Source organism: Podarcis erhardii (genome assembly GCF_964252035.2).
Source record: "Podarcis erhardii genome assembly, chromosome: 10".
Taxonomy (NCBI): Eukaryota; Metazoa; Chordata; class Lepidosauria; order Squamata; family Lacertidae; genus Podarcis; species Podarcis erhardii.
The window spans coordinates 10,872,196-10,894,894 of NC_138500.1; the positions used below are offsets into that span (position 1 = coordinate 10,872,196).

At 44.3% G+C, this 22,699-nt stretch overlaps 1 long non-coding RNA gene across 1 annotated transcript; it reads left to right on the top strand.

The window, feature by feature from the left end:
- The first annotated feature begins 5,763 nt into the window (after window positions 1-5,763).
- On the top strand, window positions 5,764-7,095 carry LOC309351240. The gene is made up of 2 exons (XR_014160761.1): window positions 5,764-6,084; window positions 6,327-7,095. It is a non-coding gene; the product is annotated as an uncharacterized lncRNA (long non-coding RNA).
- Window positions 7,096-22,699: the final 15,604 nt, after the last annotated feature.

Genomic DNA, 22,699 nt, shown 5'->3' on the forward strand with positions numbered 1-22,699 from the left:
GCTGCCCTCCTCCAGCAGCTCAGGAGTGTGGGGGGCAATGGCGTGCCGCCCACCCGCAACTCCCAAGCCCCCCCGTCAAAACAAAGGGGAAAGGGGGGGAAGGCCACCGGCGCAGCTCCCCACCTTCCCCCAATGGCTCAGGGGAGGCTTGGGAGTCACGGGTGGGCAGCACACCGAATGTCACCCCCCCTCAGTGTGTGTGCAGCCGTGCTCAAAGCTGTGCTGCTGCTCAGGAGGCAAGGCAGGGTCCCCCCAAGAGCGGGACATGGATGGAATGGGCAGGGAGAGCCTGGCCAATTCCTGGGAAGGGATGCAACTCAACCCTGCTCGGTTCCACAGGCAGCATCGAGTTGCATTTTGTTACCCTCCTCATTGATGGCACCTGGGGCGGCCCACCCCCACCGCCCACCCCTTCCTCCACCAGTGCCTGGACCAACTGTTCTGTACCAAGGACCACCAGCCTGCACAATAAAGGCACTGGCACAGACATCAATGTAACAGCAGAGACATTTATTTTCACTATATTTTATATTGTATTTCAGTGAGCTGTTCTGTATTGCTTTCTCATGTTATTCCTTCCATAATGTGGGCCTAGTCGCTGAAGGCATTTTTCAAATATGTCCTAAATATGTCCATCATATCTCTCTCTCTCTCTCTCTCTCTCTCTCTCTCTCTCTCTCTCTCTCTCTCTCTCTCTCAGCTTTTGGGTCTTATTGACTTTATGCAGAATCTAATAACATGGCAAGGAGCCCTGGCAGACACTGAGATATTTTCTCAGCCGCATCATGTTTTGGAACGAGTTGATGTGATCCTATACCTTGGGTGGAGTAAAGACAGAAATACTTGAGGCTACTTTTGCAATTCAGGTTTTGTGCCAGTTAAGATCTCCGAAGGCTCTTTGCTGGCAGATCACACTGCCAAACACGCAGCACTGAAATAAAACTGTGTTGTCATATGTAAAGGGCAGGGTAGTTGTGAAGAACGAGGTTGCTCAGCTTCCATTGCTGTGCTTTTATAATTTTACCATTGTGGCTAAGTCAGGGATGGGGAATCTGTATCCTCCAGATGCTGCTGGACTCCAGCTTCTACCACTCCTGGCTATTGGCTGTGCCCCTTAGTATCTCATCCAGGGTGATTACCTCACTCTGACTAATGGTAGGGCTGGCCCTATGTCTAGGACCCAAGAACTGTCTGCCTTGCCTTGCCTGCTGTGCATTTAGGAGCTCAGCTGAGAGCTAATGTATAGGGAGACAATGTGTGTATATGTGAGAGAATCAAGGTTGAAATCGAAGAGGCCTAGGACTCAGCTACATTAGTAAAGAAACAGCGATTTGAATGTGCTACCAACATGCAACACCAGATGGCGCCAGAGAGCAGGGAATTTTAAATCACAATTGCCCATAGAGATTTTTTTTCTTTTGTTATAACGATCTAATTTCTGGGTTATTTATATTGTTTTTATCTTCACCCAGTGTCTAGATCCACCCCTAGTTCATTTGCCATTCTATTTTATTCTGATCTGTGTTTTTTCAGTACAGCTGGAATCTTTTCACAAACAAATTTAATACTGGACTTAAATTTACTATTCGACCTCATTGAGTCCTGCCTCCCAACATTTCCAGGATCCCAGCTTCAAATCAGCCTCAAACTCCCTTCCTGTTCATTGGCCAACTACTGTCCTCTCAGCCGTAGTTCCCCCACTTGCAATTTGAGGGTAATGAGATTGGCCTACCTTAGATGGTTGTTGTTAAAATGAGTGAGATAAGGCATGTGAAATGAAATATACACATGAAATGTGCTGCATAAATATGACTATTATTGCTATTATCAACGCCTTTCCATTTCACAGATATGTTGGACTTTTCGCAAAGCTTCACTTTGCCTCGCTCACTCTTAAGACTATATTTTATTCTGCTGTCGCAAATGTAATTTTATTTTTGCATGTAATTTTAATTCCCTCCCCTGCTCCCCCAAACATTCATTTTTACAGCTTTGCCTTTTTCCATACAACATTTACCTCCATTGGCTGCATTCTCTAAACAGTATATATTCATTGGAGTTAATAAATCACCATTCATTTCCTACTGATATTTTCCAGAACAGAGTTATTACTCAATCTATCTCTACCGACAGCTGTTCCAGACTTACCACAAGATTTCTGTGTATTCATAACACTATTTATCACCGTACCTGTCTTAAATATTAGTGCAATAGCACAAGCTTTTGCTAAAAGCTTAAAGTTTAATCTGTCAGTAAAGTATGTAGAATCCTACTTCTGTTATAAGAAGGTATTATAGGAGTTTTGCCACTTATTGGTTACATGACATTCTCCCTTCCTTCAGCAAATTCAAGGTTAACATCCTGATCAGAAAAAGGAAGCTTTTTACAGTGAAGAACCATATTCTTCTGTTTCTGTCTAATGTGAATATGAAATGAATTTTATCCCCAAAGACCCTTATTACTAGCAAACTTCGCATTTTGCAAACATAGACATGCATTTCTTGTTGTAACTGAAGATCTTGCCCAAATATGTTTATTTTTGTTTGTCTTAATTTCTCAAATATGATGCTCAGTTTCCAACATTTCCACACCAGTTTGCATTTAAATAGAAATAAAAATGTCCTCGTGAAAACTTCATCAGCATTGAAGAGTCATTGTGTCCAAATAGATACATGTCTGTATGCAATTTTGCCCAATGTACACATATTTGCGAATCGATTTTTCCTGCTGTAATACACCTTTGCAAATTGTTTTCACCAATGTACACATTGTTATTTTTCCAGTGCATCAATACCAGTCTTTTTGCTGTAGTAAGGGTGCAGAAAGTCCATTCATATTGTCCCTTTGTGAGGTTCCATGAATTGGATATATCGGTCAAAAGAATATATTCCTCAGCAAATTTAAATTTTTTCTCCAAACAATCATATTGATCATTTCTATTACCCTCTGCCAAAAATTTACCAATATAGGACATTGTAGGAACATAGGTTTTAAGGAAGTGTTGTCCCTATTATATGTGATGGTGGGGCAGAGGTCAGGGCCTCTGAAAAGTCAATGATTTCATTGCTCAAATTATTCATTCTACAGCAAGAAAACTCTGGATTTCCTTTTTAAAGGTATTTGGAGGGGATAATGACAGATAACTGCTCATTAAAACCTAAAGGGTCTATGGCTTCTCTCTCCAGCTCCTTGTCCATAACAAGAACTAAGGAAGAAGGTTTGTCTTCTTAGCATTCAGTTCATCTGACGTGTCTCATCCAAAAACTAGAATATGAAATACATATGAGAAAAAGGCTGTCACTTGTTAAGTTTGAAAGCCATCCGTAGAATAGAATTCCTCCACACTGAAGAAAACATGGATATTTGTTTCTCCTTTGCTGTGTGATCCACTGGCCTATCTATATTCAGCAGCAAGCTTTTTATTTTTAAGCAGAGAACCCAAACTTATCATAAGGTTAATGAACCACAACACTTGTCCAATCAAACCCATTTGTCATTGAATGAAATCACTCATCTGCCTCCCCTCCTGAAACTGCAGGTATAAAACTGTCAAGACATAGACCTTATTTATGGTTCTCCAAGGCAGTAATTGCTTTTGAATATTTACAGGGGAAGCCTTTGGAATCACAGAAATGGGGAAGTGGAGGAAAGGAAACTTTTCGGAAGGCAAAGTGGGCTGATGGAGACCCAGGACCCAGTTCCTAGCACAGTGAGTTTGGGAGAGGAAGGAACAGCCCAGCATGCAGGGATGTCCGACTATGCCGTCTTCATTCCTTCATTCATTCATGCCGGCAATGATCTCTTCATTGATTAATAATAATAATAATAATATATTTTTTTTATACCCCACCCTCCCCAGCCAAGGCCGGGCTCAGGGCGGCTAACAAGCAATAATAAAAACAAGTTGAATGATTACAACTTAAAAACAAAATTAAAATACAACATTAGAATATTGAAACATTAAAATACTAAAATGTAGCCTTATCGCAGGAGGAGAAAGGAAAAGAAAAAAGTAAGAGAGGGAGGGAATCAAATTGGCTCCAAGCCAAAGGCCAGGCGGGACAACTCTGTCCTACAGGCCCTGCAGAAAGAAATCAGATCTTGTAGGGCCCTGGTCTCATGAGGCAGAGCGTTCCACCAGGCCGGGGCCAGAGTTGAAAAGGCCCTGGCTCTGGTTGAAGCTAATCTAACTTCCTTAGGGCCCGGGACCACTAGGGTGTTGCTATTTATGGACCTTGAGGCTCTCCGTGGGGCATACCGGGAGAGGCGGTCCTGTAGGTACGAGGGTCCTAGGCCGTGAAGGGCTTTAAAGGTCAAAAGCAGCACCATAAATCTGACCCTGATACCTGAGACTAAGTATCCCTAGAAGATAAAACCCAACCAACCGCACCCCAAGCGGGGAAGGCAGTCCCATGGTGTTTTGTTAACTGTTAACCCCCCTCTCCCTCCTGGATTGATTGGAGGACTGTTGGTTCTATCTGTGGCTGTGGGAGTATTAATGAGGTATGTGCTATAAAATGTGGATCACTGGCCAACAAAGAGCCAGCTTCGAATTCAGAAGATCTGTCCATCCTGTCTCGCCAGGAGTACAGTAGAGAAGGTTGATCATTCTGATAAGTTTTTGGAACATTAGGCAAAGGTCCAGATGTAGATTGGGTGCTGGATATCTCCAGATTGTCAGCAACATAGAGTTCTTTAGGTGTTGTTGCCATAGAAATGTCGGAGGCGCCAAATTCCTCATCTAATTCGGTGTCGTTTGAAAAGGGAACAGGGAGTTGCACTGATGTCTTTCTATGGGATAAAGAGCTGTTGGACGTTTTTAAATATTGTGCTCTAGGCTCTACTGTCCTTATATTTTGGGTAGAAATCTCAGTCTTTATACTCATTAGCCTCTTCTTCAGGTCTTGTAATTCTAGGCTTACAGGGTTCTTTTCTTCCTTCGGGCAATTAGTGTTTCTAGTGTTGAGCTTGGTTTCCCTTATCCACATTAGCTTTGACTCTATGCAAGGGACCAATTGCCTCCTTGTTTCGTCTTTAAATACCCTCACAGGGCGGAGAGAATGGAACCACCATAGAATATCTTTTATCTCCATGAGTCGAGATGGGAGGGCTGATGACCTAAAGGTGATAAATAGGCGCGTGATGTTTCTCAAGGTAGGCAGGAAGTGGAAATTTTCTAGATCTACATTTCGGTAATGGTAATTCAGGAGCTGAGACAAAGACATAGTAATTTGTCTGCGGTCCATCCACCTATGAGTGTATCGGTGAATCTCAAGCATTATCTGGTTCGTTTGCAAGACTTGACAGGACCTCACTTCATCCATAGTTGGAGTTGGTGAGTTGTTAACAAAGTCATTTCTTATCATCCTTTTAAGCCCTTGGGCATTTAAAGGGGAGGAACTAGTATCCAATTGTTTCTCAATGTTAACTATTTTAATGAGGATTTCATTCAGTCTTTGGAGAACCAGAACCATAGTTTCTGCAGACAACATGCAACTCTCTTGGTAGGGGTGCGTATCCGGAATCAGTTGAAAGCAGGCTCCTCTAATATCTTGTTCTAGAGGCATGGGTGGGTCAGCATTAGGAGTGGGAGGAATCCCTCCTGCTCTGCTCTTGCCCTCTTGGACGGATTAGCTTTTTCTGGGAGGAGGGGGGTCGGGTCATTATCATCTTCCTTAAGGGGGGGGTGAGATTCCCCCAACTTTGTTACTCAGTGTTTGTTCTATTTGCTCCATTTTCTGCTCTGTTTCTGAGTCAGGGAAGATGGCGTTGGCTATCTGCCGATTCTTTGTTTTAGAGGAATTGTGAGTCCCAATTATGCTCTTCTGGCTCTTTGCACCTCATTTTCTCCTTCCGGCAGGCATTCTCAATAAAGGCCTCAGGTTGTGTGAAGGTCAGTAATTAAGCCTCTTCAATGCTTCTTGGCCTGTCCTGGGGAGAGATAGTTGGAGGGCTAGGCCTCAAATCCAAGTTTCAGCCACTTCAGCCTTCCTTGCCTGGTCTGAGGAGTGACAGTTGGAGAAGTGGTCCGAGGAGTGACAGTTGGAGAACTAGGCTTGAAACATTCCTGGCCTAAAAGAGCAGGTTTTAGCAGGGAAAGCCCCCCCCCACACACACACTCAGAGATGGAGATTTAAAGCACAGACCTGGAAAGAACAGGGCAAAATTTAAGTGTGGATAAGCCCTTAGATTTCAAAAGAAGGAGATGTTCCTGCCTCTCTCATGACACTCAACCCTTCCGAGCTGCCCTCCAGTACATATTTCTTCACCAGGTTTATGGACTGCTGGGTGCTGATCATTTTCTCTTGCCTTCTTTCTCTTTTCAGTGCCTTGAGACCCCGCATGGACCCCCTGCTTCGGTCTCAGCTGCTACAGAAAACCATCAGGAAGGTCTTCCTATTGCCATCATTACAGTTTACAAAGGTCAAAGCTGGGAGTTCCGTGCCAGCAACACAGAGCCAGGTGACTGGATCTTCTTAAGGACATAAGTAGAGCCCAGTTGGATCAGGCCAATGTGGAAACCTGGAGAACTGATCTGAAGATTGGAAAAATGAGAAACTGAGAAAAATGGAAGCTTACCAATTCACCCTTCCATAAGGGCACAAGAGTCAAAGGAATATAATCAACGTTACAATACTCTACTCATGAGCAAGAATGCTCATGAATGGAACTTCTGCCTCCCCCTCGCCCGGTGTCACCTTGGTGGGGATTGGTCTGTTGACAAGGGGTAGCCAAAGTGCAATGTTCCCCCTGTCAAGATAGGGTCATTTATCATGTTGGTCATTATGACTTTTGAATACACTAGCCCTCATGGATGGCTGTGTTTGAGACTAATGAGCAATTTGTTCTCCACTGCTAAATGGTTTAGAAATGTTCATCTCATCTCTAATGAGTTGTGGAGATGAATAAGGGGTTGACCTTTTGTTTTTGTTTTGTTCTTTGCTTGTTTTCTTCTCTTTCGCAAAGAGTAGGATGGCGTTGGCAACGAGGGGTCCGGAAGCTTGTAACATCATCTTGTAGTCTTTGTACAGAAGTGTGTTCTTTCAACCATGTCTTAAATAACTTTGAGTTAAAAAAAAGTGCCAAATCTAGTGACCTCTCGTTTGCCTGCTTCTTTAATCCAATAAATGACTTCTTTTCTTTCTTTATAAAAATGCAGATTATTTTCCTTTACACTACACAAAACAATCCTACTGGCATGCAGCCACAGATGCAGTTTCTGATAAACTTATCTTTTTAAAAGGCATGTTAAAAGCAGAGGCAACTGTGTTGGTTCATAAAAGGGTGTAAAGGGATCCAAAACCAACACTTTTGGAAAGCACAAAAAAGCGAGCAAACTCTTGAATTTCCCATAGCTCTTCACGAAGGTATATGTTACACAAAGCAGAAAGGGATGGAGTGGGAGAGAGGGAGAAGAGACAAGGAGACAAAGTTGTGTGTGTATTGTAGCCATAAAGTTCACATTTAGACCAGTGAGATTACCTAGAGGGGTGTGGGTAGCAGGGGGCCCTGGAAATGTTAATGAGATTATCAGACTTTGGCTCAAGTTCATCAGTTTTGTTGAATTCATCAAACCGATTAATTTTAATTGCAGGCTGAATAAACGTGCAATTAATTAATTGTTACTGTTTTGAACTGTATTGTGTTACCATCTTCCTAAGTGGGTTGTGACAACTGTTATTTTGAATAGGGTTTTTTTTTTTTTGTTTGTTTGTTTTTACAGTTGTACCTTGGAAGTCAAACAGAATCCATTCCAGAAGTCCATGCAACTTCGAAAACATTCAAAAACCAAAATTCGGCTTCTGATGGGCTGCAGGAAGCTCCTACAGCCAATTGGAAGCCACTGAAGCCCCACCAAGACATTCGGCTTCCAAAAATAGTTTGCAAACTGGAACAGTTTGGGAGCCAAAACGTTCAAGAACTAAGCTGTTTGACTTCCAAGGTACGACTGTATTAGGATAGTGGTCACTGGGGATGAATTTATGGAAATTGGTCAGAAGGTGATTTAGGCTCAGTCCTCATCTTTGCTATACATTCAAAGGATTACCTCTTTAAACAGTCATATATCCCCCCAAAAGAATGCTGGGGACTGTAGTTTATTAAGGGTGATGAGAGTTGTTAGAAGAACACCCTGCCCTTTCCCTCACAGTGCTATGATGCTTCATTTTCTGGGAAGAAGGTATGTTACATCATCCTGGGAACTGGGCCTTTACTCCTGCCTGCCCTGGCCTTCCCAGGGACCACTCTCCTCCTCTCCTCAGCACTGCTCAGCAGCTCTCCTCATTCTGCATGAGGGACCATGGATCACAATGGTGAACTGCTCGTGAATAAGCCCCTCTCTATGCACCAAGGATGAGAAAGAAAGCGAGCTTTACTGATGGCAAGCCAAGGGAACATTTTTCAGGGGCCACATGCACTTCTGAGCAGTGTTCTGGGGACCACAAACAAGCAGTGGGCCGTGGATTGAACCTGGGACCTTCTCTACCACTAAGCTGTGGTCCTTCATCCCCAAAACAGGAAGAGTCCTTCCATTCCGGGCTGCTGACAAACAGCCACGTGCCCAAGATACTATCAAATAAAGGGTAAAGGTAAAGGATGACTATGGGGTTGTGGTGCTTCTCTGGCTTTCAGGCTGAGGGAGCCGGCATTTGTCGACAGAAAGCTTTCCAGGTCATGTGGCCAGCATGACTAAACCGCTTCTGGTGCAATGAGACACCGTGATGGAAACCAGAGCACACAGAAATGCCATTTACCTCCCCTCCATAGCAGTACCTATTTTTCTACTTGCACTGGTGTGCTTTAGAACTGCTAAGTTGTCAGGAGCTGGGACAGAGCACTGGGAGCTCACCCCATCACATGGATTCGAACTGCCAACCTTCTGATCAGCAAACCCTAGGCTCTGTGGTTTAACCCACAGCACTACCCACTCCTTGGCCTGAAAGCGAAATGAGCACTGCAGCCCCATAGTTCCCTTTGACTAGACTTAACCGTCCAGGGGTCCTTTTCCTTTACCAAATAAAGGGGAAACACCTTTATTTATTTTACTTAACTTTTATCGTGAAATTTATACGCTGCTTGATTGCAGGATTTCTCCCCTCCTCTAGAATTCCTCATCTTTGCCATATCAAGCCATTTGGCACACACCTGCTGGCCTCTAAACCTGTCTGCCAAGCTGCCTCTTCTTCCCCACCTCTCCTTCAGCTTGCCTTCCTTGCTTTTGCTCGTTCCCACACCTCCATCGACGTCTGCCAGCCAAGAGTGTCTAGCCACAATGCGGCTGCGAGAGCATAAACGAACGAAGGCAGTTTGGATTATTTTTCTCCCTTGGGGGTTACCCTCTGGCCCGCAGGCATGTCTTTTAAAAATAGCTTCCCCCTGACTGATCCCATTATTATCACAGATACAATTCCCAACTCAACTGTCCAGATCAGAAATCAAGCTGCCTCATTCAAGAGCAGCAGAAAACATAGGCCGGCTTCCTGTTGCGTTCCAACAAGCTTTTCGCTCTTATGCCATGGAGCACAGGAGTGTCTGAGGATTGTTTTCCTCGCTTTCAGGCTGTTTGATCATGCCTGTCACACAGCAGAAGAAGCTAGAGGCAGACCACTGGTGAATCCGAAATGGATGCTGATAGAGTCAAATCTTACTTTCCCGGTTCCATTCAGGTAGCTGCAATTTGCTGTTTGTGCGGACGCCTCAGAACTTCCTGTATAGAATTCATGTAGAGCATGGCTTCCCAACCTTGGGTTTCTCCAGCTGTTTTTGGACTATGTTAACAGAGAAATCCGAGGGCTCCCTTGGACAAAAAGCAAAGACACCAACCAGGACAACTGGAGCGAAACAGCAGCCAGTAGGCTTGGTCTTTATTGAGACTGTCGTGACAGGACTCCAACTCACTACAGGATGAAGCAAGATGGAAGCCCTGAAGAAAAGAAGACCCCAACTTTTATTAGCTATTAATCCCCCGTGCTACATCCCTAAGACTACATCATAACTACATCCTGACTACATCACTGATACATCACAAAGAGGAAGGGTTCAGGGAGGAGTTGTGGTAGTAACCTGAGTGTCTTGTCACCTGTCCGGTTCCTCCTTTCCCCCTCCCCATGATTACATTCCTGAGGACAAAGAGGAGTTCATTGTTTCCTGCCCCCAGAGGGAAGGGCTGGTCACTGTCCTTTGTTTCAGTCCATACTGAATCCACTTCCATATGCAGGTCCTTTGTGAGTGTAACAATCTTCTGTCTAGGACCCATCAAGGTTGGCATGCCAACTGGGTAGGGCTCGCTGCAGACATGTTGGTACACTTGGAGGGTTATGTCTGCCTTGTGTCAAGTCTCCCCCCTTTGTTGGTCCTTCATTCATGGTGTAAAATAAAAGTGGAACGGTACAGATAAATTGAATGATTGGGGTGGGGTGGGGTTTCTGCAACAACTACAGTTCCCACCATCCCTGACCACTGGTGCTGCTAGCTTGGGACGATGGGAGTTGTAGTCCAAAAACATCTGGAGACTCAAGTTTGGGAAACCCTGATGTCGAGAGCTAGCTTAGTGTAATGGTTAGAATATCAGGCTTGGGAGACATGAGTTTGAATCCCCACTTGGGCATGAAGCTCCTTGGGCGAACTTGGGGCAGCCTAACCTGCCTCACAAGGTTGTTGTGGGGATTAAATGAGAACCATGTACACCACCTCATGCTTGTGGGAGAAAATAGTGGGATATAAATGCAATAATCAAATAAATAAAGTACGGAGTCCAACGTCCATCAGGCATAGCCAGCATTCCTATGTTAGGAAAGAATTAGGAATGCATTACGATTGGAGTTGTAGTCAAAGAACATCTGGAGGGCTAGAGTTTGCCCACTGTGTTCATATGTATAATGTTCTTATCCACCTATATTTTGGATAGAGTGATTGGGATATGTGTCAGACATATACAGTGACCTTGTATGAAATTAGGAGTGCAAGGAGAATCAGTCTGCCTCATCATTCGTGGGTTTTTTACAAGCCCAAGTCGGTCTGTGATGTTAACAATGTACCCTGAGTTGGAGGTACATCTCTTTTGTCAGCAACTTTCAGTTTTTTCTGTTGCAAATTGCATCAGGAAACCCAAAGGGAATTAGATAGTGCAGATGAGAGTTTGTTCAACCCCTATATATAGCCAATCCAAAGCAGATGTACAGATGAAATTATTGGAATGTATCCAGCTTTCTCCTGCTCAGAGTCATGGCTTCCCACAAATAGTCATGGCTGTTCTGGGAGTTCTGGGAGCTATAGTACATTAAGGCTCTTGAGAGTTATTAGGTGACTCTCAGTGCCTCTCCCAGAGCTGCTATTCTGAGTTCGATCTGACGATTTATTAATGGTTAAACCAGCTCTGTAGGGACGTGGGTGGTGCTGTGGTCTAAACCACAGAGCCTAGGGCTTGCCGATCAGAAGGTCAGCTGTTTGAAACCCCACAACGGAGTGAGCTCCTGTTGTTCGGTCCCAGCTCCTGCCCATCTAGGAGTTCAAAAGCACATCAAGTGCAAGTACATAAACAGGTACCGCTCTGGTGGGAAGGTAAACGGCATTTCCATGTGCTGCTCTGGTTCGCCAGAAGTGGCTTAGTCATGCTGGCCACATGACCTGGAAGCTGTATACTGGCTCCCTCGGTCAATAAAGCAAGATGAGCGCCGCAACCGCAGAGTCATCTGCGACTGGACCTAATGGTCAGGGGTCCCTTTACCTTTAAACCAGCTCTGGGAGGGGAATAAGGGTCACCTGATCACTCTCAGCACCCTTAACAAACTACAGCTCCCAGAACTCTTTGGAGGAAGCCATGCTTTAATCATATGGTGTGAATGTCACCTATAGCATTGTCTTTCCCTCTGCCCTGCATGATTTTGCATTTTGTTCCATTTTGTTTGCATTTTTAAGAGGGGTGTAATTTCTAACTCTGGAAGTACAGCTTCTTTGTTTTTCTCCTCGGCCGCTGTTGTTTATTTCCATCTTGACGATCTCGGTGCCATCTGAACTTTTCCTTTGTTTGACTTTACAAGCATGGCGTGACTCCCTGTTTTTGTGATGGGAAAATAACAAACATTTCCATTTTTGGTACTGTCGGGTGAGCGTGCCTGGGACTTTACTGAAGCCTCAGCTATGGATGTATGCATGCATCAGAGAGGCACTGCCAGGTTGTGAATGCTGTTCGACTTCCTTGAATGAATGGAAGGTACTTCTCCCCCATCCACAAGACTGAACATGGTGCCTCCAGCTGAAGGCATGAAAGAGCCTCTGAAGATGCAATCAGATTGTGTGCTACAATGGCCTTTGTCTTTTCTACCTGAGCAATTAAAGCTTGGAGACCTCTGTTTGGAGTGTTTCACTTCTGCTGCACATGCTTATTGGATAAGTTAAGGTGCTTACCAGGGTAACTGTTCTCTCAACTCCTCCAACACACTAAAGCCACTTCCGCCCTTCGGAGGAGGTGGAGTTGCAGGCTTCATAGCCCCACCATGCACACAGTAGCTGGAACCCAGCCCCCGCGCAATTGGGGGGATTCCCGGCCATGTCACCTCACCTCCTGGCCAGCCAATCGGCTGGCTCTGGGGGTATGGCCTGCCATATTTAAACCAGGGCGTGGCCGGGGATCTCCCTCTTTGCCGCTTACCAGCTGTTCCTGCTTTTCCCACCCTCCCAGCCTATAAGGTTTTCGTTCCTTGACCTTACTATGGACCTTGGTTGGTCGTCGTTGAGGGGCCTGGTAGGAATTTTTCCGCTTGGCAAATCGGCACCAGCCACTTGGTTTTCGCCTACCTCGTAGCAAATCGTCACAACTTTCTTGGTATTGGCGGTTAGGCACTGGTATTGCTCTGTAGATGGAAGAGGGGAGGAAGCGCCATCACCTGCCCCACATATTGAAGGGTAGTCCATTAAAGGATTCTGGGGGTGTGGCCCTGTCCAAAGCCTAAGAAGGTGAGGGCCTAAGGCACGCCCCCTAGCGGTGACCCCGGGGGAGTTCCTTGTTGATGTGCATCAGCAGGACTCCCCCTACCGGTGGTTAGGACTTCTAGCGGATGGGCTGAAGTTGGGCTGAAGTTGGATATAGTCGGTTAGGACCAATGCCTAAGCCAATACTGCTTATCAGAGCTTTCTATGTTCCTTTTCAGGTGCTATATCTACACAATGTGATCAGGACCACACTGAAGTATGTCAGTACAAGTTTCCATGTTCCCTAGGATTGTGCCCCAGTCATGGGTGGTGCTGTGGTACAAACCACTGAGCCTCTTGGGCTTGCCCATTGGAAGGTCAGCGGTTCGAATCCCCACAACAGGTGAGCTCCCAATGCTCTGTCCCAGCTCCCGCCAACCTAGCAGTTCCAAAGCACACTAGTGCAAGTAGATAAATAGGTATGGCTGCAACGGGAAGGTAAACAGCATTTCCGTGCGCTCTGGCTTCCATTACAGTGTCCTGTTGTGCCAGAAACGGTTTTGTCATGCTGGCCACATGACCTGGAAAGCTGTCTGTGGATAAACGCCAGCTCCCTCGGCCTGAAAGCAAGATGAGAGCCGCACCCCATAGTCACCTTTGACTGGACTTAACCGTCCAGGGGTCCTTTACCTTTACCTTTTACCTGTCACCAGCATCTATCCAAACAAGCCAGTTCCTTCCTTGAAAAACGCTGTGGACTCCAGCACACCTGGAACATCAAATTTTTTTGAACTAATCTCAAATCTAAAGAAACATCGCCTATAGATGCTAAAGCAACTTCCCATTATTTGGGCTGCAGGATTCCCCTTCTCAACATCACCCCTTTTAGAACCTCTCTTAACTTCGCTACTCATTCCCTGCCTTCTTGTATTGTCAATTTCTATTGACAGCAACAGGCCATGGGAGATTGGAGACAAAGGTTAAAAGTTGCTCATCTAGGAGAGGAAATTTTGTCCTTAAAAAGGGCGGCAATCCCTCCAGGACAGAGGGAGGGCAGCTGTCGGAACAGAACTGTTTAAGGACATTTTCAGCATTGCCTGTTTTGTTCTGAAGAAATCTAATATCCTCTGGGTTACTGCAGGCCAACTGTTCAATATAAAGAATTCATAGTGCCAGCAATCCCTGGGAGAACCAATTTCATCTCTCTACGTTTCTGAGAAGCCACCAGTGTCCACCTCTTGGCAGCTGTGGTAAGCAGTAAGAGGTCATTTCCCTTCTTAGTGCCAGAATGTAAATATTGCAAGGCAGCGAGTGGGTAAATCTGGGTGAATTAGCAGAATAATGAGCACGAGGTTCTTGCCAGGATTGGGTTATCATGCAGCTAGGAGGATGGCAAAGATCAAAAATGAACTTTCCAAATGGCAGAATGTAGCACATGCCTAAAAAAGGAAAGGTCATGGATAGCAAACAATGCCAGGGCTCGGAGATTAAGGAGCTTCAGGAACCTTGGATGTAACAAACCAACTACCCCAAAGACGCCCACTGACATCAAGATGAGATGTCATCTTGGAGCTATTGTTTGAGAGAACATAGGAACAAGCATGACTGCTTTGTTTCCAGACTAGTTAGATGAGAAGCTTTTCTAGCCAAGTTATGCATTTCTTCTTAGGGACCACTAGGGGCGCATCAGAAGATGGCTGACAATAACATCTCTCCGACCCACACGAGGTAAATTGGAGGCTGTGATGGGAGTAAATAGCCTCCCTACCCCCCCCCCCAGGATTGTGGTGGGGGACTGCCCTTGCCTGCTGTGCCCTATACCACCCCCGAATTTGTGGGGATGGGGGCACTAGGCACAATGCCCTCCTGTGGGATTTCGGCGCTCCTGGACGCCGTCCCTGATCCGCGCCACTAGCTGCAAGAACTTCAAAAGAAACAATTTGGATGAAGCGAATGCACATGTTTCAAGGAAGAAGGGGGAGTAAAGACTGCTAACAGAAGAGATCTCTGATAAAACAAGACGAGTCGGAGGAACAAGTATAAATCATGAGAAGATACGCCAAGACTCGGTATGGCAAAGGGACTGATGGGGGAGGGGGAAAAAACTTTCCTTTCTTTCCCTTATGTGATTAAACAAGAATCCCCCCCCCTCACAAGTCAGAAATGTCGTTTTAAGGACTTAAACTGTGGATTTAAGGCTGTGTGGAGATAAACTTTTGAACCAAAGCATGTTTTAAGAAGAGCGTGGAATGTATAAGGGCTTTGGAATGACGCAGTTAAAAATTCCGTCGCCATATTGGGAAGTTCTGTCGGAGGACTTAAGTCTGAGAGGAGAAATAGAGAATTAGAGCTGTTTTTATATTGTGGGTGAAACTCCTCAGTGGGGCTTAAGAACGACAGTTCTGTAATTAATGATGGAAAGAGCGCTGTTATCTATGAAGGCAATGATATATGGAAACCACCTCGATTTGAGGATTGGAAGAACGGAAAAATTCACACAGGATTATTATTGGTGTTTATCGGCTTAAGGAGACTATCAGAAGAGATCATAAAGAAAAAAGAGAAAATATATAAACAAGATGTGATGTGGAAACAGCAAGATAAGACTGGATAGAATTATGAACTTTGTTTGGACTGATTTGGACATTAACGCAGTAGCAAGAAGATGACTCAGAATCCCCCTTCGGATCTTGAAATATGGGTCCCCACAACAAAATTTAAAATTCGGCTTTGTAATTCGGAATTTATGTGATGTGATTTGATTTGATTTGATTGGCCGGTTAATAAAAATTATTTTTTTTTAAAAAAAAAGTTATGCATTCTTAATTGCTTTCTTGTAAAGGTAAAGGATCCCTGACAAGTCCAGTCTCAGACGACTCTAGGGTTGCGGCGCTTATCTCACTTTACTGGCTGAAGGAGCCGATGTTTGTCCGCAGACAGTTTTTCTGGGTTATGTGGCCAGCATGACTAAGCCTCTTCTGGCGCAACGGAACACTGAAACCAGAGCAGCACACGGAAATGCCATTTACCTTCCTGCTGGAGCAGTGCCTATTTATCTACTTGCACTTTTTGGCATGCTTTCGAACTGCTAGGTTGGAAGGAGCTGAAACCAAGCAACGGGAGTTCACCCCATCACAGGGATTCGAACCGCCGACCTTCTGATTGGCAAGCCCAAGAGGCTCAGTGGTTTTGACCACAGCGCCACCTGCAAGCATATCTCTGTGTACATTATTGCAACCAGGGAAGTCTACTCTGGAACCAAGATTCACTTGCCAAACACTGCTCACTCTGCATAGGGAATTGACCCAGTTAATCCCAGCAGGCTCCAATTCCTTCTTACATTCTTACTCACAAAGCAGCTTAAAATGCTGGATCGGTGGACAGCCTTCTCTGCATTCAGTGTAACTTTCTGTTCTGTTCTCGTGGTCTGCTCTGTTTGTTTCATTTCATGTAAAGCCAGAGCTGCTTCCTCAGCAGGTGGTAAGAGCTGTGTGTCAGCGCAGCTGTCCCTTGTAAGGCTCGTGGTAGAAGTATATTTGATAGGAGACTCCGGGGAGATGGAGTCAATAGCAAAGAGGAGAGGCAGCCAAAGGTCACTCGAGCCAAACCAAATGCAATGGCAGGTTTTGTTTTGTTTTAAAAGGCAAAAACACAGAACAGAAAATATCTGGGAGTTCCCTTCTTTCATTTAATCGCAGATACATTGCAAAGAAAAGCAATTAGCAATAAGAATAACCCACCAATTGTAATTGAAACATATGTAAGCATTCCATATGTCCTGAAAGATATCCAAACAAGACTACAAGATAGACGTTCAAATGTAGATGTGTCACCTGTTCTGTAATAGAAGAAACTTCTTTAAATACGATTTTCCAGAATAATTGTACAGCTTGCATTCCCAATTGGAAATATGAACCTAACTGTTGACATCCTCTCCAACACAGAGGACTTGAATGAGAGCTTAACTGGTAGTATTCCACGGGTGTGTTAGAGCCGCAGTTTCTTGACCAAAGTTTTAGTCCATTCCATTCCATAGGATCTAGGGTCATCACCTTCACCTTGTATACAGACATTCCTCAAAAACTGAGCTCAGTGACAGCAGTATGAACCACACAGATGCACATCAAAATGCTTGGGAACAAATCTCTCATGTGTGTTTGTGTGTATGAAGAGGGACTTTTTTTTCTAAGAAACCTATCCACAAGGAACAGCCATTTTTCAACAACCAGGTCACTGAAGGATGGTTTCTAGGTCTATGCCAATTAAAGGACTATTGCTATATGTTTCTGGGCCTTAATAGATATTAAAGAAGCTCAGGAAGATTATCCATTTCTCCTCAGTGAAATCAACTGCAGTTGGGTAATGTCAGATGAGTGGGTCTCATCCGAGATAAATGGGTATTGATCATTTTCCTGAAACAAGCTGTTGGAGGAGCCACATCAACAGTCTAATTCCATTCTCCCATTGAGAAATTTGAACACGGAGAATGGATCCAGACACACCTGCCTGTTTCTAAATTCTTCTGTGGTGATTTCTTTGTCCCTAATTTATGGATGTATGGAGTCCTTTGGAGAATTTCTCTGTGGGAACATTTGCTTCCCCTTGAAATATTTCAGGTATTTTTTTCAAGCAGGAGTTTCCAGATTTGCCATGGAACTGAACTTCATGGAAAATTCAAATGGTAACTTTAGTCCCCAGTGTTATTGAGTCCACTCTTGCTTTAGGAAGTTTCTTTAGTAAATTTGGACTCTGTACAGAATATATTCCATGCTGGTGAAAGGCAAGTGGAATCAGCAACAGAGCTTCAGAAACCACCTTAATTAATGTGTGTGTCCTGGGTCATCTTCTTCTTTGGCAATCATTCGTAGCCGAGTAAGATTGTCTTCCATAAACACGGTTTTAAAAGTGAGTCTGTAAGTGACTGTAGAGGCCAATTCTGGATCCACACATCCTTCCACAGTGGAGACATAGGTTTACAGGCAGGAGTTGATCATGGTGAGGGTTTGCCAAGCGTGCCTTCCTCTTAGCACGTTTCTCCCTTTCATCCTGAGTTCGAGCATCTTCAAAGCCCCTGACACCTTTGGTAAAGACTGTTCTCCAATTGGAGTGCTGGCAGACCAGTGTTTCCCAGTTGTTGGTGTTTATACTACATTTTTAAAGATTTGCCTTGAGAGAGTCTTTGAACCTCTTTTGTTGACCACCAGCATTACGCTTTCCATTTTTAAGTTTGGAGTAGAGTAGTTGCTTTGGAAGACGATAATCAGGCATCCACACAACATGACCAATCCAACGAAGTTGATGTTGAAGAATCATTGCTTTGATACTGGTGATCTTTGCTTCTTCCAGTACACTGATATTAGTTCACCTGTCTTCCCAGGTGAATTTTTTCAGAGACACCGTTGATGGAATCTTTTGAGGAGTTGGAGATGGTGTTTATAAGCGGTCCATTCAAGGTTTGAATCCTACCCTTCAGAGCAAAAGAAAACATTTCCATCACGTCACTTCTTGCTTGCCTTTTCTTTATATTAAATATATTTGTCTGCCTGTCTACTTTGCAATATGTGCTGGGAGGGAGAGATCAAGAGGAGGATCAGGCGAAATGAGGGGTTAAATGCTTTTTGGATATTTCAGGGATTGCCAACATGGTGTAATCCAGATTTTGTGGACTACAACACCCATAATCCATCACCATTGGCCATGTGATTGGGGTTGATGGGAGTTGTAGTCCACACACAATCTGGAAGGCACTACATCGGATTCTGAATTTGTTCTCCCACTGGTCTGATTTATTATTCTTTGTAAAAGCACTGAAATACCTTTACAGCATAGAAAACCAGCTATGAAAGCTCTGTTATTATTTAGCTTTCACCACTGTCCTTGGTGAAAGGGAAACACAATGATGAATAACTTTGAGGTTGTGTGTTTTTAAGAGAAGTCATTTTCAAAAGATGACAGAATTAAAGCCTTCTGAGGAGTCCAATTATTTTAATGATGCCCCCCTCTGTTTTTTGTTATCCTTTTAATCAGTGAGTCTGGAGATTCCTAGAGTGTTATGCTTTGTGTTGGAAATGGGGTGCTTTTAAGCGCATAACCCATTCAGTCTGATTTCCCCCCTATAATGATCATTTCAAAGAGAGAGAAAATAAATTAAAACAGATTAGTCTGTACAAACCCATTGCATCTGAAAGCTGTCACTCAAGTAAATTTTTGAGCCTTGAAGCCTGGCCGTTTTTATTATTTTATATTCAACCAAATGGTTAAGGGCAGATATTTGAGTGCATTTGGAGTAATTGCAAGATGCATATGTAATTCTGCTAGCGTTTAGGAATTGCCTGTTACTCCAAGTCTCTTAGGCTGCAATCCTATACGCTCCTGGGAGAAAATCTACATGAATCCAGTTGGATGTAGCTCTGAATAAACATGTATAGGATCACATTAGTAGCTTTTTAAAGTTCAGTGTCATCTGCCTTGATGTAAACATGTAAACAGAGAAACCCAGAAGGCAACACACAACCTCACTTACATGGGGGTTTCGACTTTGTGGTTCCAACATTCCTTAGCATTGCCGGATGAAGGATCTCAGATGGCAGTTTTGCAAAGGCTGCTAAGGGAAGTAGACAAGGCTGGGCTAGACTGACAAACGGATGGAGCAAGGTGTAAATGCAAAGAGTATGGGAAAGGATGTGCAGCGATCACGAGATCTGGCTTGGAACTGACTCAGGAGGTTGTGGTCTCTCCTCCTGAGGCTAGGTTGACGCTTACCAGTGATACTGTAGCAGTGTACTTTCTGAATTGGAAGATCAATTTTAAGGTATCTTCCAGATGTGATGATTCTATGAACAAAGCAGTTTCATACCTATGCAGTAAGGTAAGAAGGGGAAGAAATGGAGGCAGTGAGAGATTTTACTTTCTTGGGCTCCATGATCACTGCAGATGGTGACAGCAGTCGCAAAATTAAAAGACGTCTGCTTCTTGGGAGAAAAGCAATGACAAACCTAGACATCATCTTAAAAAGCAGAGACATCACCTTGCCAACAAAGGTCCGTATAGTTAAAGCTATGGTTTTCCCAGTAGTGTTGTATGGAAGTGAGAGCTGGACCATAAAGAAGGCTGATCGCCGAAGAATGGATGCTTTTGAATTATGGTGCTGGAGAAGACTCTTGAGAGTCCCATAGACTGCAAGAAGATCAAACCTATCCATTCTTAAGGAAATCAACCCTGAGTGCTCACTGGAAGGACAGATCCTGAAGCTGAGGCTCCAATACTTTGGCCACCTCATGAGAAGAGAAGACTCCCTGGAAAAGACCCTGATGTTGGGAAAGATGGAGGGCACAAGGAGAAGGGGACGACAGAGGACGAGATGGTTGGACGGTGTTCTCGAGGCTACCAGCATGAGTTTGACCAAACTGCGGGAGGTGGTGGAGGACAGGTGTGCCTGGCATGCTCTGGTCCATGGGGTCACAAAGAGTCGGACACAACTAAACAACTAAACACAACTAAACAGCAACACGGAGTCCTTGGATGGGGGGCTGTGCTATATACACCAGGTTGGGAAGCTCCTGGAAATTGAATTCAGTCTCTGGTCACTTCCTAAGAGCACACTCTCTCTTCTCTATAGATAGCTCTTCCCTTCCTCATGTGTCACTGCTAGTGCTCAACCACAGTGGAAGCTTCAACTGGCTACAAGGACAACATCACATCCATTTATCAAGTACTCATATCTGTTGTGTCATTCATGTAGCTCCTATGTGGAGGTCAATGCAAATAAGAGAAACCCTGTGGTCTTCAGTGTTGGGGGAGTACTCTGTGTGTGGAACAGAGTCATATAGAGCTTTGGATGCAAGGTTATTTATTATGCTTTATCCTGCACCTTCCTCCAAAGGAGAGCAAAAATGCTAGTACTAAACCAAGACAATGTAAACGTCTAAAAACAGTTAAAAACCACCTTCTAAGAACAGTTAAGAACTTCCAAAAGCAGTAACTTAATCTCAAAACTCATGTTTTCAGAGTTGCCAGGGATAAGTCTTTCAGCCATCTAATACCTGGATAAACAGGGATTAGAAAAGAAAAATTATCCTAAAAGTTAATAATGAGGGAGACTAACACAGGCCATGGGGAGGGCATTCTACAAATTGTGGGAATGTTCAGAGATGCAGGAGAGGATATATTGTTTGATTATAGCCTTTCCAACTTGTGTAAACAAGTTCACAATTTAGCAGAGTAACATTCCCCTTTTTAAACTTGCAGCGAATGTGTTTCCTCAGGCTCGCTAAAGCCTCTATAATAACTGTTCTGGTATTTCCCCCTTATTCCTTCACAAAAGATAAGACCCGCCACAGTCTTCTATAAAAGTATAAAAAGAGTTTGCTCACATTCTGTTCACAATCGGATCCCAGAAAGCAGACCTAGCTTAGAAAAGTAACATGCCTTCAGATGTCTTCTAAAAGTCAGATAGTTGTTTATTTCCTTGACATCTGATGGGAGGGCGTTCCACAGGGTGGGCATCACTACCGAGAGGGCCCTCTTCTTGGTTCCCTGTAGCTTTGCTTCTCACAGTGAGGGAACCACCAGAAGACCCTCAGAGCTGGACCTCAGCATCCGGGCAGAATGATGGGGGTGGAGACATACTGGGAGCCAATGCAGGTCTTTCAAGACCGGTGTTATGTGGTCTCGGCAGTTGCCCCCAGGCACCAGTCTAGCTGCTGCATTGCCTTTTTTGCCATATAATTCTTTATTACATTTTTCAAACATTTTCACAACAATCTTCATATCAAACCATTACATTGTTTCATAAATTGACTTCCGACCCCCTCCTCCACAGTGTTTTTACTCAAACCTTTTCTACTGCATTATATCTTTACCTATTACAAAAAGTTTCTGCCCTCGATTTCATTTGACTATAGTATTATTATTTTTTAAAAAAATAGTCCACAAAAGGCCTCCACTCTTTTAAATGCAATGCTTTTTCTAGCAACTTCAAGCAATACGCCCACCTAATTTTTCTTCTCCCTTGAACTGAAGCTCATCAAAGCTGCACCTTCGAAGGCCAGGAATCCCTGCTGCTTCCATAGAAGCCAATTCCTAGGGGCCGAGGGGGGTCTTCATCTGCCCCAATAAAATATTTGAGGGGGCTGGCACCCGCAAAGTTGATGGACATTGCCATTCAAATGGTGTGCGTGCGCTGCATCATGTGATGGATTATGTGGGGTGGGGCTTACCTGGAAACCCCTGCAGAGGACCTTAAGGTCCATGAATAACCATAGTTTAGAGGTCCCGGGCCCTAAGGAAGTCATACTATCCTCCACCAGGGCCAGGGTCTTTTCAGTGATGGCTCCAACCTGGTGGAATGCTCTGTCCCATGAGACTAGGGCCCTTCAGGATTTAACCTCCTTCCTTCGGGCCTGTAAGGCAGAGCTATTCCGCCTGGCCTTTAATTTGAATTCAGCCTGATCTTTTATTTGCCTTCTCTTCCCTCCCCCTCCCCTTTTATGAAGATCGCCCGCTCTGAGACCCCACAGCTAATTCTCCCCTGGCCTCCTCGCTGGCCCAAGTAGGACAAATTCAGCCAGCTAGCCCTGGTGATTATCTAATGCTTATTAGATGGATTTCCCTCGAATTGATTTTTGAACTTTGAATTTTATTGTTATTCATGTTTTTATACTGTATTTTATGCTGCTTTTACAATTAAGTGTTTTAAATTTGTTGTTAGCAGCCCTGAGCCCAGTTTTTGAGAGGGTTTAAATAAAAAAAAAAATTATTTTATTATTATTTGATTCAAGTTGGCGTCCCT